This window comes from Salmo salar, chromosome 04 (genome assembly GCF_965601325.2).
Source record: "Salmo salar chromosome 04, fSalSal1, whole genome shotgun sequence".
Lineage (NCBI taxonomy): Eukaryota > Metazoa > Chordata > Actinopteri > Salmoniformes > Salmonidae > Salmo > Salmo salar.
Genome location: NC_138294.1, coordinates 74,474,085 through 74,491,680, shown reverse-complemented (window position 1 = coordinate 74,491,680; position 17,596 = coordinate 74,474,085).

Below are 17,596 nucleotides of genomic sequence, written 5' to 3'. Positions count from 1 at the left end.
AAAATGAGGCTCAGTAGTGTGTGTGGCCTCCACGTGCCTGTATGACCTCCCTACAACGCCTGGGCATGCTCCTGATGAGGTGGCAGATGGTCTCCTGAGGGATCTCCTCCCAGTCCTGGACTAAAGCATCCGCCAACTCCTGGACAGTCTGTGGTGCAACGTGGCGTTGGTGGATGGAGCGAGACATGATGTCCCAGAAGTGCTCAATTGGATTCAGGTCTGGGGAACGGGCGGGCCAGTCCATAGCATCAATGCCTTCCTCTTGCAGGAACTTCTGATACACTCCAGCCACATGAGGTCTAGCATTGTCTTGCATTAGGAGGAACCCAGGGCCAACCGCACCAGCATATGGTCTCACAAGGGGTCTGAGGATCTCATCTCGGTACCTAATGGCAGTCAGGCTACCTCTGGCGAGCACATGGAGGGCTGTGCGGCCCCCCAAAGAAATGCCACCCCACACCATGACTGACCCACCGCCAAACCGGTGATGCAGGAGGATGTTGCAGGCAGCAGAACGTTCTCCACGGCGTCTCCAGACTCTATCACGTCTGTCACCTGTGCTCAGTGTGAACCTGCTTTCATCTGTGAAGAGCACAGGGCGCCAGTGGCGAATTTGCCAATCTTGGTGTTCTCTGGCAAATGCCAAACATCCTGCACAGTGTTGGGCTGTAAGCACAACCCCCACCTGTGGACGTCGGGCCCTCATACCACCCTCATGGAGTCTGTTTCTGACCGTTTGAGCAGACACATGCACATTTGTGGCCTGCTGGAGGTCATTTTACAGGGCTCTGGCAGTGCTTCTCCTGCTCCTCCTTGCACAAAGGCGGAGGTAGCGGTCCTGCTGCTGGGTTGTTGCACTCCTACGGCCTCCTCCACGTCTCCTGATGTACTGGCCTGTCTCCTGGTAGCACCTCCATGCTCTGGACACTACGCTGACAGACACAGCAAACCTTCTTGCCAAAGCTCGCATTGATGTGCCATTCTGGATGAGCTGCACTACCTGAGCCACTTGTGTGGGTTGTAGACTCCGTCTCATGCTACCACTAGAGTGAAAGCACCGCCAGCATTCAAAAGTGACCAAAACATCAGCCAGGAAGCATAGGAACTGAGAAGTGGTCTGTGGTCCCCACCTGCAGAACCACTCCTTTATTGGGGGTGTCTTGCTAATTGCCTATAATTTCCACCTGTTGTCTATTCCATTTGCACAACAGCATGTGAAATGTATTGTCAATCAGTGTTGCTTCCTAAGTGGACAGTTTGATTTCACAGAAGTGTGATTGACTTGGAGTTACATTGTGTTTTTTAAGTGTTCCCTTTATTTTTTTGAGCAGTGTATAATAGGCAGATTATAATTCCCTTCTCCCGGCTGCCTTGCTCCGAAGCACCTTTCACTCACATGGCTCTCTCAGATGTAGCCAATGCCCAGTCACGTGATGGGGTCCTTCTCACAGGCATTTCAGCTAAGAAGTAGGCTACAAGTGAATGAAGGTAGACGCATCCGCATCCGCATCTGTTATCAAATTCCGAGGCGCATATTGATGTTAGAACTGTCCACATTTAGCCTACTTTCGTCAGCCAAAAAGATGAGTAAGCCTAACTAACAGCAAAAGCACTAGCCTACAGTATGTCAATCTACTAAACCCCATCATACAAAAGTTGACCTATTATATTGGTCAACTTGTCCTAACTGTGGATGTTCCAATATCCAATCAATTAGCGGGAATACACTGTTCTCAGAAGTGATGGCAAATGCGATTATGCATGTACTGATTTACAGTGGAAGTCGGAAGTTTATATACACTTAGGTTGGAGTCATTAAAACTCGTTTTCAACCACTGAACAAATTTCTTGTTAACAAACTATAGTTTTGGCAAGTCAGTTAGGACATCTACTTTGTGCATGACACAAGTAATTTTTCCAACAATTGTTTACAGACAGATTATTTCAATTATAATTCCTTGTATCACAATTCCAGTGGGTCAGAAGTTTGCATTCACTAAGTTGACTGCCTTAAAACAGCTTGGAAAATACCAGAAAATGATGTCATGGCTTTAGAAGCTTCTGTTAGGCTAATTGACATCATTTGAGTCAATTGGAGGTGTACCTGTGGATGTATTTCAAGGCCTACCTTCAAACTCAGTGCCTCTTTGCTTGACATCATGAGAAAATCAAAAAAATCAGCCAGACTACAGTTCGTAACTGCACATGGGGACAAAGATCGTACTTTTTGGAGAAATGTCCTCTGGTCTGATGAAACCGAAAATAAAACTGTTTGGCCATAATGACCATCGTTATGTTTGGAGGAAAAAGGGGATGCTTGCAAGCTGAAGAACACAATCCCAACCGTGAAGCACAGGGGTGGCAGCATCATGTTGTGGGGGTGCTTTGCTGCAGGAGGGACCGGTGCACTTCACAAAATAGTTGGCGTACTGAAGAAGGAAAATGATGTGGATATGTTGAAGCAACATCTCAAGACATCAGTCAGGAAGTTAAAGCTTGGTCGCAAATGGGTCTTCCAAATGGAAAATGACCCAAAGCATACTTCCAAAGTTGTGGCCATCACAAAGCCCTGACCTCAATCCTTTAGAAAATTTGTGGGCAGAACTGAAAAAGTGTGTGCGAGCAAGGAGGCCTACAAACCTGACTCAGTTACACCAGCTCTGTCAGGAGGAATGGGCCAAAATTCACCCAACTTATTGTGGGAAGCTTGTGGAAGGCTACCCGAAACGTTTGACCCAAGTTAAACCATTTAAAGGCAATGCTACCAAATATCAATTGAGTGTATGTAAACGTCTGACCCACTGGGAATGTGATGAAAGGAATAAAAGCTGAAATAAATCATTCTCTCTACAATTATTCTGACATTTGACATTCTCCAAATAAAGTGGTGATCCTAACTGACCTAAAACTGGGAATTTTTACTTAGATTAAATGTCTGGAATTGTGAAAAACTGAGTTTAAATGTATTTGGCTGAGGTGTATTGTCACGGCTCCTCCTCTGCAGTGCAGGGGCGGTTCCTCCTGCAGGCAGAGGAGGGTCGTTAGTGATTGGAGCTGGGGTGATTGGAGCCACCTGGGTTCAGGGTATTTAACCAACTGCTCCCCTAACCTCTCTCTTCTTCTCGCTTGGCTTGCTCTCTGTCTCCCTGCTCCTCCAGGTATGATCCTGTTTTGTTTGTTCCTTTGTTGGTTTATTTAGTTTCCACTCAGTCATGTTCACACACACATATTCACGCATCCATGCACCTTACATACACCTTACATTATGACATTTCCACACCTCATTCCTTTTTCTTTTGTTTAGAATTAATAATTTTGTTTGATAATAAATAACTTTTTGAATTGGCCTATATCGGTTGTTGATGTCCTCTCATTTTTGCCACAGGCTATGAGCCGGCCTGTGACAGTATGTAAACTTCCGACTTCAACTGTATTATAAAGGTCCATTTTAATGGTGAAAATTATCTTACCTAAACGTGAAACTCACACGCAGCCTATGTATGTCAGTTAGGCTCTACACCGGTTATACATCAGATTAATGTCTTAATTTTAAGAAGTTATTGGGCCACTTTAGTTGTGATTCAAACTTTATCAAAACATATAGGCCTATGGGCTATGATACATGAGGTATATGACTATGATTTGATAAAATTCGCAAAAAAAAGTTGTGCTCTGTTTCTTGCCTTAATGCACAAGCTGGGCATAATTCACAAGTGATAGGCTAATATTGTCACCCATCAGACTATTCTTCATTTAATGTTGTCTTTACATATACTAAATAATATACAGTAGCAGTCAAAAGTTTGGACACACCTACTCATTCAAGGTTTTTCTTTATTTTTATTAATTTCTATATTGTAGAATAATAGTGAAGACATCAAAACTATGAAATAACACATATGGAATCATGTAGTAACCAAAAAAGTGTTCAACAAAATAAATATATTTTATATTTGAGATTCTTCAAAGTAGCCACCCTTTGCCTTGACAGCTTTGCACACTCTTAGCATTCTCTCAACCAAGAGTCTTAAAGGAGTTCCCACAGATGCACTTGTTGGCTGCTTTTCCTTCATTCTGCGGTCCGACTCATCCCAAACCATCTCAATTGGGTTGAGGTCAGGTGATTGTGGAGGCCAGGTCATCGGATGCAGCACTCCATCACTCTCCTTCTTGGTCATATAGCCCTTACACAGCCTGGAGGTGTGTTTTGGGTCATTGTCCTGTTGAAAAACAAATCATAGTCACACTAAACTCAAACCAGATGGGATGGCGTATCGCTGCAGAATGCTGTAGTAGACATGCTGGTTAAGTGTGCCTTGAATTCTAAATAAATCACAGACAGTGTCATCAGCAAAGCACCCCCACACCATCACACCTCCTCCTCCATGCTTCACGGTGGGAACTACACATGCAGAGATCATCCGTTCACCTACTCTGTGTCTCACAAAGACACGGCGGTTGAACCAAAAATCTCAGATTTGGACTCATCAGACCAAAGGACAGATTTCCACCGGTCTAATGTCTATTGCTCTTGTTTCTTGGCCCAAGCAAGTCTCTTATTATTATTGGTGTCCTTTAGTAGGGGTTTCTTTGCAGCAATTCAACCATGAAGGCCTGATTCATGGCACTCATTTGCATTGATGTCAGCATGATTAGAGTGCTGAGTATCAGGCAGGTAGGAAGTTTGGTAGGGTACTAATGACCATCAGCAGTATCAGAGCTTGGAGAAGCCTCATTACCGTGGCTAAATGGTCATGTGGAATTTGACTGCCATCGTGACTCGTGACTGCCGGTGTGGCAGTAATATGGTCACCATAACAGCCCTAAATGGGCTGTAATTTGGGACTCAACAGTGTATATGGGCAAAATACACTTCATGGAAAGAGGGATTTTCGCTCATATCATTGTTTTTCCTATACAAAAACCATAGATTTTTCATCAAAAACGGCATCTATCTGTAGGATGATAAATATTATCTCTGGTATTTGGACATCAACATGGTTTATGGGTGGTAGCGAGAGGTATACTATCAAAATCGGAAAGCCTGACAAAACTGAACAGGAGGCACTATCCTTTGTTGTTTTGGATGTTCTCATTTACATTTTGGAACTCAACTTGCCCATCATCTGTATAAAGAAGAGCACTTCTGTTAGCCCCCACATCCATTCTCACTAAAAACAGACAACAGCATTCTTGATGAATGGAAGGGGGATTGATAGCATGGTAAATTGGCATTTATTTGCTGAATAATATAGGTTAAAAAAAATCTTGTTTTATTTGGTTACCTTAAAGGGACATTTCACTCATAAATGGAAGTTTGCTCCATCTTTTCACACCTCAAAAGTAAAGTAATGTCAAGATGAAACCACGTCCCATGACATTAGAGGTCTGAAAACATCTGACAAACTTTTAATGTCACTTTAAGTACCCATTGCATTAAGAACTCTAAATTATTACGGTAGTACAGATTAAGATCAGAGGTGGCAGAGGAAGTATAGAAGTGTTAATATTGCAGTTTCTCTCTCCTTAGGAGCTGCAAGGGCCTCAACTGATCAATCACTGATGCAGAAACTGATTGTAAGGCGCAGGGTGTATCATTGGGTGTTCCACGAACACCTATTACGTCACCTTTCATCATCCTTCTGACACTATAAAACTGCTAACTAAATGTAATTAAAAGAGCAGACCCCCTCCCCCTTACCAAATAAAATAATTCAGCAAAGTCACCTCATTGATATCAACATATTCTTATATTGAGATATACTTTATCCAATAGGTATTTTTGTTAGCAGTTTACCTTCCGTAGATTAATTGAAATTTCACAAATAGATGGGTGTAATATGACCTCTGGGTTACTCTATTTGGTTGTCTCCATCTATCCCCTCTGGCACCAAACTGGTCTCAGGGCATTTCGTATTATTCTGTATGTAAATCTGAGACACACCATTTAGTATGATATGTTACGTTTCGTATGATATGTATTAATTTGTGGATGGATGTCCATCATCCATTTTGTATGATATGTAACAAATTTGCTAAACTTATGATATGTTACGAATTTCAATTTGTTGTGGCACTAACGTTAGCTAGCTGGCTAACGTTAGATAGGGGTTAGGGTTAAAATTAGGAGTTAGGTGAAGGGCTTGCTAAAAGGGTTAAGGTTAGAGGAAGGGTATGCTAACATGCTAAGAAGTTGCAAAGTAGCTTAAAAGTAGCAAGTAGTTGAAAAGTTTCGAATTAGTTCAAATGTGAAAGTTGTCCGTGATGAGATTCAAACACACAATGTTTGGATTGATAGATGTTCCCGTTATATGACGTCCCATCCACACCGACCAAGGATTGCTAGATGTTCGCGTTATACGCTCACCCATCCACCTCGGCCAACCACCCTCCTTTCGTTTTTGCCTGAAGTTAGCTTCTGTCTTATGTAACCATACCATTTGAGTGTCCCGGATTTCCATTTCCTATGTTACATCTGGTCGATGAGACCAGGATGCTGTCACTTGTCACAGTTGTTATGCTCTGATGACACCCTCTGCTGTTCACTTTACACCACAGAAAGTTCCAATGGCCACCTGACTAAATAAAATAAAATGTCATGTACACATATTTTGCAGACGTTATCGCAGGTGTAGCGAAATGCTTATGTTTATATCTCCAACAGTGCAGTAATACCTAGCTACAAGAATAGTGGCCAAAAATGACAAAACCAACTATTTTTATAAAAAATCTCCCACAATGTGTCTCCTTACAAATGAATCCAGCTCAGCAAATGTGTTTACATGAGTCAGCAGGGTTGTGTGTGTGTGTGTGTGTGTGTGTGTGTGTGTGTGTGTGTGTGTGTGTGTGTGTGTGTGTGTGTGTGTGTGTGTGTGTGTGTGTGTGTGTGTGTCTATGCCAAGGCACATTGAAGCTGTTCTGGCGGCTCGTGGTTGCCCAAGTCCTATTAAGACACTTTATTTCTGAGTTTTAACAATGTAGCTAGCCATTGACAGGCTCTTCCCAGTTGTAATAGTTGGTGAGAGAGGCCTGAGAGTGGACACCAATATAAACTGTCCCTGAGATGCCATCTGCCGAGCTCAAAACCCACTTTATCCATCATGACAAGTGAAAATAAGCACAATATTAACTCTTAACTTTTTCATTAGGTTTAATACACACATCCATTAGGATCCTTTTGTACTGTTCAATGCTACTGTCAAACAATATAAGGGTCTAAACTTTATGGGGCGGCAGGGTAGCCTAGTGGTTAGAGCGTTGGACTAATAACCGAAAGGTTGCAAGTTCAAATCCCCGAGCTGATGAGTTACAAATCTGTCTTCTGCCTCTGAACAAGGCAGTTAACCCACTGTTCCTAGGTGTCATTGAAAATAAGAATTTGTTCTTAACTGACTTGCCTAGTAAATCTTTGTTTAAATGGTGAGGGTGCGTTGTGTTGCTCTACTCATTCCCCCTATGTTTTGCTCATCTCAACCTTCATGAATCCTTCATATGCCTGACCACATCTCGGCTAATGTGCTACAATGCCTCTCTTTAAAACTGTGTTAATCTGCTAAACATAAGCCATACTCGTTCGCTCTCCACAACTCCAAGTGGCATGTTTCAAACCGACAAGACCAGAGGGGGAGGAGGGCAATAACATTGGCGGTGGTGGGTTGCTATTGGAAACCCTCTGAAAAATGCAGCTTTCATAACTCCCACCTCAGTGATTTGAGCCTGCATTAGCATCCCAGAGCTGATTCTCACTCCATGGCAGGGAGACTGCGTGGGCGGCCGTTGGGCTCCGAGCGGCCCGAGTGCAAGTCTACACAGGAGGGTTCAACTTCAAGAAGTGCAACTTGAAAATATCTGATGTGCGGCTCCACGGCATACGGCTAGGGCTGTTGTGTCTCTGCTATTTTTGTATCTGAGGTTGTGTGTTCAAATTGAAATGGCAAAACTGGCTACATGAGCTATAGTTAGTAATGAGGATGTTTTAATGAATATGTTGTGCTGCTTAGTCTGCTGCTATACTACAGTTCCGGTTCAGAAAACTGCACACGAGGCAATTTCACCAGCGAACTATTCTTATCCTTGAGAATAAGCAAAGAAATGGTTGCAAAGCTAGGTCACATTTTTATGGTACAGCCAAGCATTCCTTGACCGAGATGGCAACTCCAAAAGAAATGGCGATAAAATCCCTACACAGTAGCCTGCCGTTTTTAGACGACAATCAACAACCAACCAAAAACACCCAACCCCCTCCAGCAACTCCATAGCAACCACCACCACCACAATAAATAGCACCGTGATGGTCTGTCTCACTTAACAGTTGCTGATGTTGCTAATGTATGAATCCTACATCGGTAGCGTGATTCAGCCTGTGCCCTTTTAGCTGGCGTTAAATATAACTGAGGTAGTTACTATCCGGAAGGGAAGGCAGGATGGGATAATTACCACATGCTCCAGTTTCCCTTGTCCTCTCCTGTCCATTGTGATTTGTGCATAGTAATTCAAACATAAGTGCTGCTGGTTAAAAGTTGCACAGTGTATTAGATAAGGGAGGAGCCATGGAGGGTGGAGAGCGACTAGAATGTCAAAAGAGGATGGGGGTGGATGAAGGGGAAGGTGTTTAGGAGTGGGTTTTATCATTGCTGTTGTTGTATACAGTATGTCTGTGTGTGGATGGGTGTGTGTGTGAGTGAGTGAGTGAGACAGGGGCAAAGAGAGAGAGAGAGAGATATAGGGTGGGTGGGTGGGTGGGCGTGCATACCTTTGGTACAGTAGATTACAAGTAATATCCTCCGAAAAGCTTTCCAAACAGATGAATCCAAACATTCAGTGTAAAGGTGTTGTAATGTGTTATTCTGCAAGACTGCACATAGTGAGTGGTGAGTGCATTTCACTGTATACATTTTCAGCATGCAATCAGTTCTACATGAGACAAATTTGCCAGGTTTAAAAGATTGATTAGCCACAACACAAGGGAAAGAAATCACACTGTTAAGGGCCTATGGCAAGAAGAAGGTAACAAACTGAACACTGTTCTCATATTACTTCAATCGCTATTCCACTATTTATTTGTTTTTCACTGCAATCAAACACCATACAGACTTCTACACTTAAGATGTTTTTATTGAACCATATATACATACATACACACACAGGGACCACCATGACAACCAAAGAAAGTCAAATAAAAAAGTACAAAGAAAATGGGTCCATTGCGTCATCCGCCCCTAAATAATAAAACATTAACATAATTGAATATGTTACGTACTGAGCAGTCCTAACGATTCTATTTCAATGAATTTCACTTTAGAGTTGCACAAAACACACACATTAAAAAAGTTACTGTCAGATCAGAAAAGTCATACTTCTTTATTGTAAAATGTATACGATTATATAGCCAGTTAAGTGAGTACAAACGTACATTCCCCCCAAATCATCTGCCCACACCTTGCCAACTTGCTATTACACTTGCTCTTCAAATCCATCAAAACTTACTTTCCACTTGAGTGCACTTGTTTTGCAAGCAATCATGCTGTAAAATATTATTTTGGGTTAGACATTTATCGACCCCAATACTTGGGGAGGAAGGAGAGTGTGTTTGTGAATAAGAGAGTAAGTGTGTGTGTGTCTGTTAGAGAAAGAGAGTCCTTGGGGGTATTCCAAACCTAGATCTATTTGTGTTATACGGTACGGTGACATTTTTTCTCTTCATGAAAAGAGCTCTTGATATTGGAGTGGCATGCATCTTTCTGCCAGGAACCACGACCTAACAGTTCAAGCTCTGATGCTTCATCTCTCTCTCCCTCTCCTCTACTTCTGCTCCCGTCGCTTCTGAAAAGCACACAGACAACACGGCATCACAGACTGGAATGGCAGGATATGACTGGTCCATATCATTAGCATAGCGATGGTGATCTAAAAGACAGCGTTTAAAGGGTTCACTGAATGATGAGAGCAAATTACCACCATTACTTTAGCAACTGTGAAAATTGAAAGAAAGAAAGCTTTTTGGAAAATCAATCCTAGATGCACACTTTTGAATCTTTAGTGCTAGAAGTAGTTGTGTAGAGCTAAAAGTTGTGAGATCATCAAGAGTGCATCATGTCCAAAGACGCATGGTATGCTAAATATCCACTATAACTAACCATCATGAATGATGTCTAATCAAAGCTTATGAAGTAAATCATATTGTGAAGAACTGTCAGACATAATGCTATAACAATTCTATAAACAATGTATACATGTAAATTAAATTATAGAAAATAGGTACAAAACTCCTTGTCTACATAGGTATTTGACTGGTGTAAGTGTTCATTACTCATACAAAACACAATCGAGATCTTGCACTCTCATGACATTAACTGGATACCATCTGTATTATTGCCTAGCAACACAGAATTAAGTCAGCAATGCTCTGAAAGCTTTGTTTCCCATCCGGGGGTTGGGCGATAGGAGGCTGGCTGGGTTACTGATTCCTGAGGGAACACACACAGTTTGCTAACACTCTGTTGAGAGTATTGAAACGATTAAGAGTATATTAGTAATAGAAAGAGTAAGAATAAGACTAATGTTAAGAGTAATAGTAAGTAATAGCAACAAGACTACCTTTACTCTGACAGGAAACATGCCTTGGCCATTGTGTAAAACTGTGGCCATTATTTTGTAGTGATAAGGCAGCTAATATATGCCAGTCATCCCTACTGTGGGTATCAATGACATAACCCTTGATTTATTGGAATTTGGAACCTGAAGTTGTGTCCAATGAATGATAGACAGTAAGTGTTATTGCATATTAGCATCATGTAATAACATGGTCAGTAATCCCTCTTGTGATCAATGTAACTACTATGTGACTAAATATTATTTTCCACTTTCTTTCCCCGTCCTCTAACATTACAAACAAAACTGTATACAAAGTAACTAACTTTCGTATGACCTCGTTACATTGTACAATACAGTTGATCACTAGAATGACTTCTTAAAGATCACAGTCTATGTACCAAAGCCTATCTCTAAAAGGCAAACTTGTTGTGTATTCAAGTTTTGTTTAAAGTATTCTAAAGTTGGTAATTTCCACTTAATTTAAAAATATATATATATTTGCCCCAAAGAACAATTTATGAACTCGTACAAAAAATGTCCATTAATTATTATCCACAAAATAATTCACATTTCCTCTTTCTCTGGGATTATTTCCCTGCTGTAGCAAACTGGCTCAAATTAAGATCCTACATCTGTAATAGAAAAATATGTCTCTGGTACATGATAATAGAAAAGGTTTTGCTCTGCATCTTTTACTTATAGAAGAAGTCAGTACCGCCGATGTGCCAAATTTTATCTGTAGCGTCCAAACTGTTTGGGCTAATATGAACCCACTGTGGAAAGGGGAGAATGACAAACACGATGGTGTTCTCCGATTTGCTTTACGACCCCCACAAGGTAACCCGGTACAGGTTTATGGAGGTAGTTTTGTGCCAACCAAATAAATGGGTTTAAATGAGTCCAAAACACAGAAATATTTCCTGAGCTTTCTTTATTCACCTAGATATAGGCCAGACACTAAAACCTTATGATTATTTTTTGAATGTCTGTTTTCCCATTTATAAATGTATTATTGATTGTGTTTCTATGAGCAATAGTAGTAAATGCCAAATTCAATATTTTATTTTATAAAATATGTATTTTTTTTTAATATACCTGCAGGGGTCCTAAAATACCAAATCTAATATCTAAATGACCCATAGTATGACCATATTAAAACAATTCCATATGTTAGCTTAGTAGATTTGGGAAAGTTACCAGAATGTTGCTACCCTAATTCTGCAGAAGCTCTCACCTCCTCTCTGGGTTTGTCTTCCTTCATTCTCTTGCGAGTCATATGACCACGGAAGCTGGCCTGGATCTTGGCAGCAGCCTTGTTGGCCTCGGGGTCGTCCAGGGGGATATCCATGATGTCATCCTCGTGGGTCCTGGGACACCCATCCTGAGGGGGACAAACACCGGGTTGGGGTCGGTTCCATTTCAATTAATTTAACGAATTCAATTTATTTTTAATTCTCTTTGAAACACCAAGGCCAATGTCAGCTGTTCTCATCCCATTCACTGACAGACTCTTGTACAATGTGAAAACTAGCCTGGGTGCCATGTCTGTCTCTGCTTTAGCCAACTTGTTCCTGTCCAGCCAAATAATGGAAGGACAGAAATGTTGTGTCATTCTGAATACAGTAACAGATACAGGCTATACGAAAGCTCCTTTGATTTGGCCAACCATCTGTATATCTGTCTAGGGCAGATGTAACTTACTGTAGTCATCTATATAGATAGCTCATAAACTTTTAGGTTGCTATCTAGCTCTTATAACATGGTTTGATGGTCCGATACTGGAAGTTCAAAAATGTATGGTCTGCATGTAGGAGAGTTGGGCAACATGTATGGCTAGGAGTCAAGTGGACCAAATATGCTACTCCAAGTAATGAGGTATAATTTCCAAACAATTTGATACAAATGAAAGTGAAGGACAAATGGTGCTCAAAATTCATTGAAAATAGAAAAAAAGAAAAGATTGACAAGGGTTAGAACACAGTATAGGTATAGTACATATGACAAGGGTTAGAACACAGCAATGATGTCGCTCTTGCTGCTGGTGATTCTCTGATTCACCCCCACGCACATAACACCATTCTGTATACACTCAACTAACCTCCAGACAAACTTCAATGCCATACAACTCTCCTTCTGTGGCCTCCAACTGCTCTTAAATGCAAATAAAACTAAATGCATGCTCTTCAACCGATCGCTGCCCACACCTGCCCGCCCGTCCAGCATCACTACTCTGGACGGTTCTGAATTAGAATATGTGGACAACTACAAATACCTAGGTGTCTGGTTAGACTGTAAACTCTCCTTCCAGACTCACATTAAGCATCTCCAATCCAAAATGAAATATAGAATAGTCTTCCTATTTCGCAACAAAGAATACCTACCGATCCTACCGATCGTTGACTTCTGCGATGTCATTTACAAAATAGCTTCCAACACTCTACTCAGCAAATTGGATCGCAGTCTATCACAGTGCCATCCGTTTTGTCACCAAAGCCCCATATACTACCCACCACTGCGACCTGTATGCTCTCGTTGGCTGGTCCTCGTTACATATTTGTCGCCAAACCCACTGGCTCCATGTCATCTATAAGTCTATGCTAGGTAAAGCCCCACCTTATCTCAGCTCACTGGTCATGATAGCAGCACCCACACGTACCACGCGCTCCAGCAGGTATATTTAACCGCCTTTCCTTCCAGTTCTCTGCTGCCAATGACTGGAACGAACTGCAAAGATCACTGAAGCTGGAGACTCATATCTCCCTCACTAGCTCTAGGGTTAGAACACAGTATAGGTATAGTACATATGACAAGGGTTAGAACACAGCATAGGTATTGTACCGGTACATATGACAAGGGTTAGAACCCAGCATAGGTATTGTACCAGTACATATGACAAGGGTTAGAACCCAGTATAGGTATAGTACATATGACAAGGGTTAGAACCCAGTATAGGTAGAGTACATATGACAAGGGTTAGAACCCAGTATAGGTAGAGTACATATGATAAGGGTTAGAACACAGTATACAGTTGAAGTCGGAAGACACTTAGGTTGCAGTCATTAAAACTCATTTTTCAACCACTCCACAAATTTCTTGTTAACAAACTATAATTTTGGCAAGTCGGTTAGGATAATTTTCCCAACAATTGCTTACAGACAGATTAATTCACTATCAATTCCAGCGGATCAGAAGTTTACATACACTAAATTGACTGTGCCTTTAAACAGCTTGGAAGTTCACAGAAAATTAGGTCATGGCTTTAGAAGCTTCTGATAAGCTAATTGACATCATTTGAGTCAATTGGAGGTGTACCTGTGGATGTATTTCAAGGCCTACCTTCAAACTCAGTTCCTCTTTGCTTGACATCATGGGAAAATCTAAATAAAAATCAGCCAAGACCTCAGAAACAAAATTGTAGACCTCCACAAGTCTGGTTTATCCTTGGGAGCAATTTACAAATGCCTGAAGGTACCACATTCATCTGTACAAACAATAGTATGCAAGTATAAACACCATGGGACCAAGCAGCTGTCATACTGCTCAGGAAGGAGATGCATTCAGTCTCCTAGAGATGAGCATCATTTGGTGCGAAAAGTGCAAATCAATCCCAGAACAACAGCAAAGGACCTTGTGAAGATGCTGGAGGAAACAGGTACAATAGTACCTATATCCACAGTAAAACGAGTCCTATATGTCGACATAACCTGAAAGGCTGCTCAGCAAGTAAGAATCCACTGCTCCAAAACCGGCGTAAAAAAAGCCAGAATACAGTTTGCAAATGCACATGGGGACAAAGATCGTACTTTTTGGAGAAATGTCCTCTGGTCTGATGAAACAAAAATAGAACTGTTTGGCCATAATGACCATCGTTTAGCACGGGAGTGACAGCATCATGTTGTGGGGGTGCTTTGCTGCAGAAGGGTCTGGTGCACTTCACAAAATAGATTGCTTATTGAGGAAGGAAAATTGTGGATATATTGAAGCAACATCAAGACATCAGTTAGGAAGTTAAAGCTTGGTCACAAATGGGTCTTCCAAATGGACAATGACCCCAAGCATACTTCCAAAGTTGTGGCAAAATGGCTTAAGGACAACAAAGTCAAGGTATTGAGTGACCATCACAAAGCTCTGACCTCAATCCTATAGAAAAATTTGTGGGCAGAACTGAAAAAGCGTGTGCAAGCAAGGAGGCCTACAAACCTGACTCAGTTACACCAGCTGTCAGGAGGAAAGGGCCAAAATTGAACCAACTTATTGTGGGAAGCTTGTGGAAGGCTGCCTGAAACGTTTGACCCAAGTTAAACAATTTAAAGGCAATGCTACCAAATACTAATTGAGTGTATGTAAATGTCTGACCCACTGGGAATGTGATGAAAGAAATAAACCTGAAATAATGTCACGGCTGTCAAAAGGATCGGACCAAAATGCAGCATGGTTGTAGTTCCACATATTTATTTATTCATTCCGTGAAACGTTACGATACACAAGTAACTAGAATAACAAAAACAACAAACCGTGACGCAGAGAGAAATAAACACTACTCAAAAGATAATCACCCACAAAAACAGGTGGGACAAACATCAGCTTAAATATGACCTCCAATTAGAGACAATGACAACCAGCTGCCTCTAATTGGAGATCATACCAAACAAAACCAACATAGAAATACAAAACATAGACAAACACCCCGTCACACCCTGACCTACTCTACCATAGAAAATAACTTACTAAGGTCAGGACGTGACAAATAAATCATTCTCTCTACTATTATTCTGACATTTCACATTTATAAAATAAAGTGGTGATCCCAACTGACCTAAGACAGGGAATTTTTACTAGGATTAAATGTCAGGAATTGTAAAAAACTGAGTTTAAATGTATTTGGCTAAGGTGTATGTAAACTTCTGACTTCAACTGTAGGTATAGTACCAGTACATAGGCTACCACAGAGACCTGCTTATCCTTAATGATCAGTCTGCACATGTAAAATACGGGACAATCAACGTTAAACTATACCCTAATGAAAAAAATGTAAACATAGAAAAAAGATTTGCTTATAAATCGGTTTATCATTCTATACCAGTAACATTGGGCATTGTATTGTCATATCATTGCGGAGCAGATAAACAGACTCAAAGCGCATTGTTCACCTCTAAGGAATAGGCTAAGGAACAAAATCCCTTGTCAAAGAAAATAGCTTCCTGTGCTTTGTCTGTGCCTCTCCAGCCAGGTCCTATGGGGACTTGAGTTTCATCTGCACATCCATTTCTTCTTGGCTGTTAAGTGATGACTGTGTCCCAATTGCCATCCTATTTCGTGTACAGTGCACTACTTTGACCAGAGCCCTATTGGCCCTGGTCAAAAGTAATGCACTATATGGAATAGTGTGACATTTTGGACACAGCTGATGTTTGTTATAGGTCAGAAGCCTTCCTTGTCTAATGAAGCTTGCTAGTACATGGTAGGTTAGTGAAATTAAAGCAAGATCCTCAGGTGAATTTCATGCCAAGGAATACAAAGGGATGTTATACAACAAGTGTGGCCTCGCAGTTATAAAATATTCCTGAGGCCTAAACTATCTGACTTTCACAGAGGTAAATCGATAGGCCACTTTAGTGGGTGATGTTTTTTTCCCCCATCTTTAGATAATGGCCTCCAACACTTTACCATTGTCTTACATCTGACAAGGTAAAAATCTGTCGTTCTACCCCTGAACAAGGCAGGTAACCCACTGTTCCTAGGCCGTCATTGAAAATAAGAATTTGTTCTTAACTGACTTGCCTAGTTAAATAAAGAAAATATTTTTAAAAAACATTGGATTCTGCCTGCACGGATCTGTCTCGTATCTCGCAAAGGGTAATGGGATAAATCAAAAGTAGTCTGGCTACAATGGGCTGCCATAACATTAGAAAATATTACCATCAAATCTGAATATGAGTTCCACAAGACAGATCAGTTTGACGGACGAGCATCACGGAGGAGTGACGCCATCTGACGTGAGACAATGAAACTTTACTTAAGGACAAAGACCAAAATTCATTATGATGCAGTAATAATGCATAATCATTATGCATTATTGACATAAGCACATATGACCCCGTATGATGTCTTACCATTATTCCTGATTCATCCTGAATAATCAGCCCTAGGCATTAATGAGTGCATAATTAAACATGATAAGGGCTCATACCTACTTACAAGTTATAATGCATTATACCTGTTGACCTGAGTTATTTCAATGATGTGGTCACAAAACAAAAACGAGGAGTGGTTTGCGAGGTGGTTACCACTGAAATAACTTGGTGGCAGTTACATTTGCCAAGACCCATTGTTCAGCTACCAAACACATCTTAGGCAGTATACTATGAGCGGAAATTAGATTGAAGAGGGAATATTTAGGTCAAGTGGCACCCAATATCTTTTTAATATTCATATAGAATGCCATGTTGTTGGGCAGAAACATAACAGAAATGTACCCTAGCTCAAAATATCCAAGCTACATGTCAAGATATATACTTTATGTAATCATCAATCATTGACCAAGTCATCTGACATAACGGATCTTCAAATTATGCAGGTCAAATGATTGATGAGAGTTAGTATACAAATTACCATCTGTCTACTCTATTCACAAGCACATGGTAGCAAGTCTTCAAATTATACACAGATAATGGAGGTTTCTTGAAAGTCTGGGGTCCTCCTTCAAACACAACTTTCAAGCCCACACAGTTCAGCAAGGATGAGTTGTGTAACGTACCAACTGCTTCTATCCCTACTGGGAAAAAAATGAAAGCCAAACACTTTGCATGAAATCATCCACCCCAACTGAATACATCGCTCTTTGCTCAAATCCCAATAGAATAAGTTGTCAATGTCAGATTGCTTTTGAAGATCTCCTTTTCTAAAATGATTCACAGAGTGAAGTTCAGTGATTATGCTACACATTATACAGCTGCCATTGTAGCCCTTTCCTGCAGTCAAATGACCTAGTGACCTTATGGAT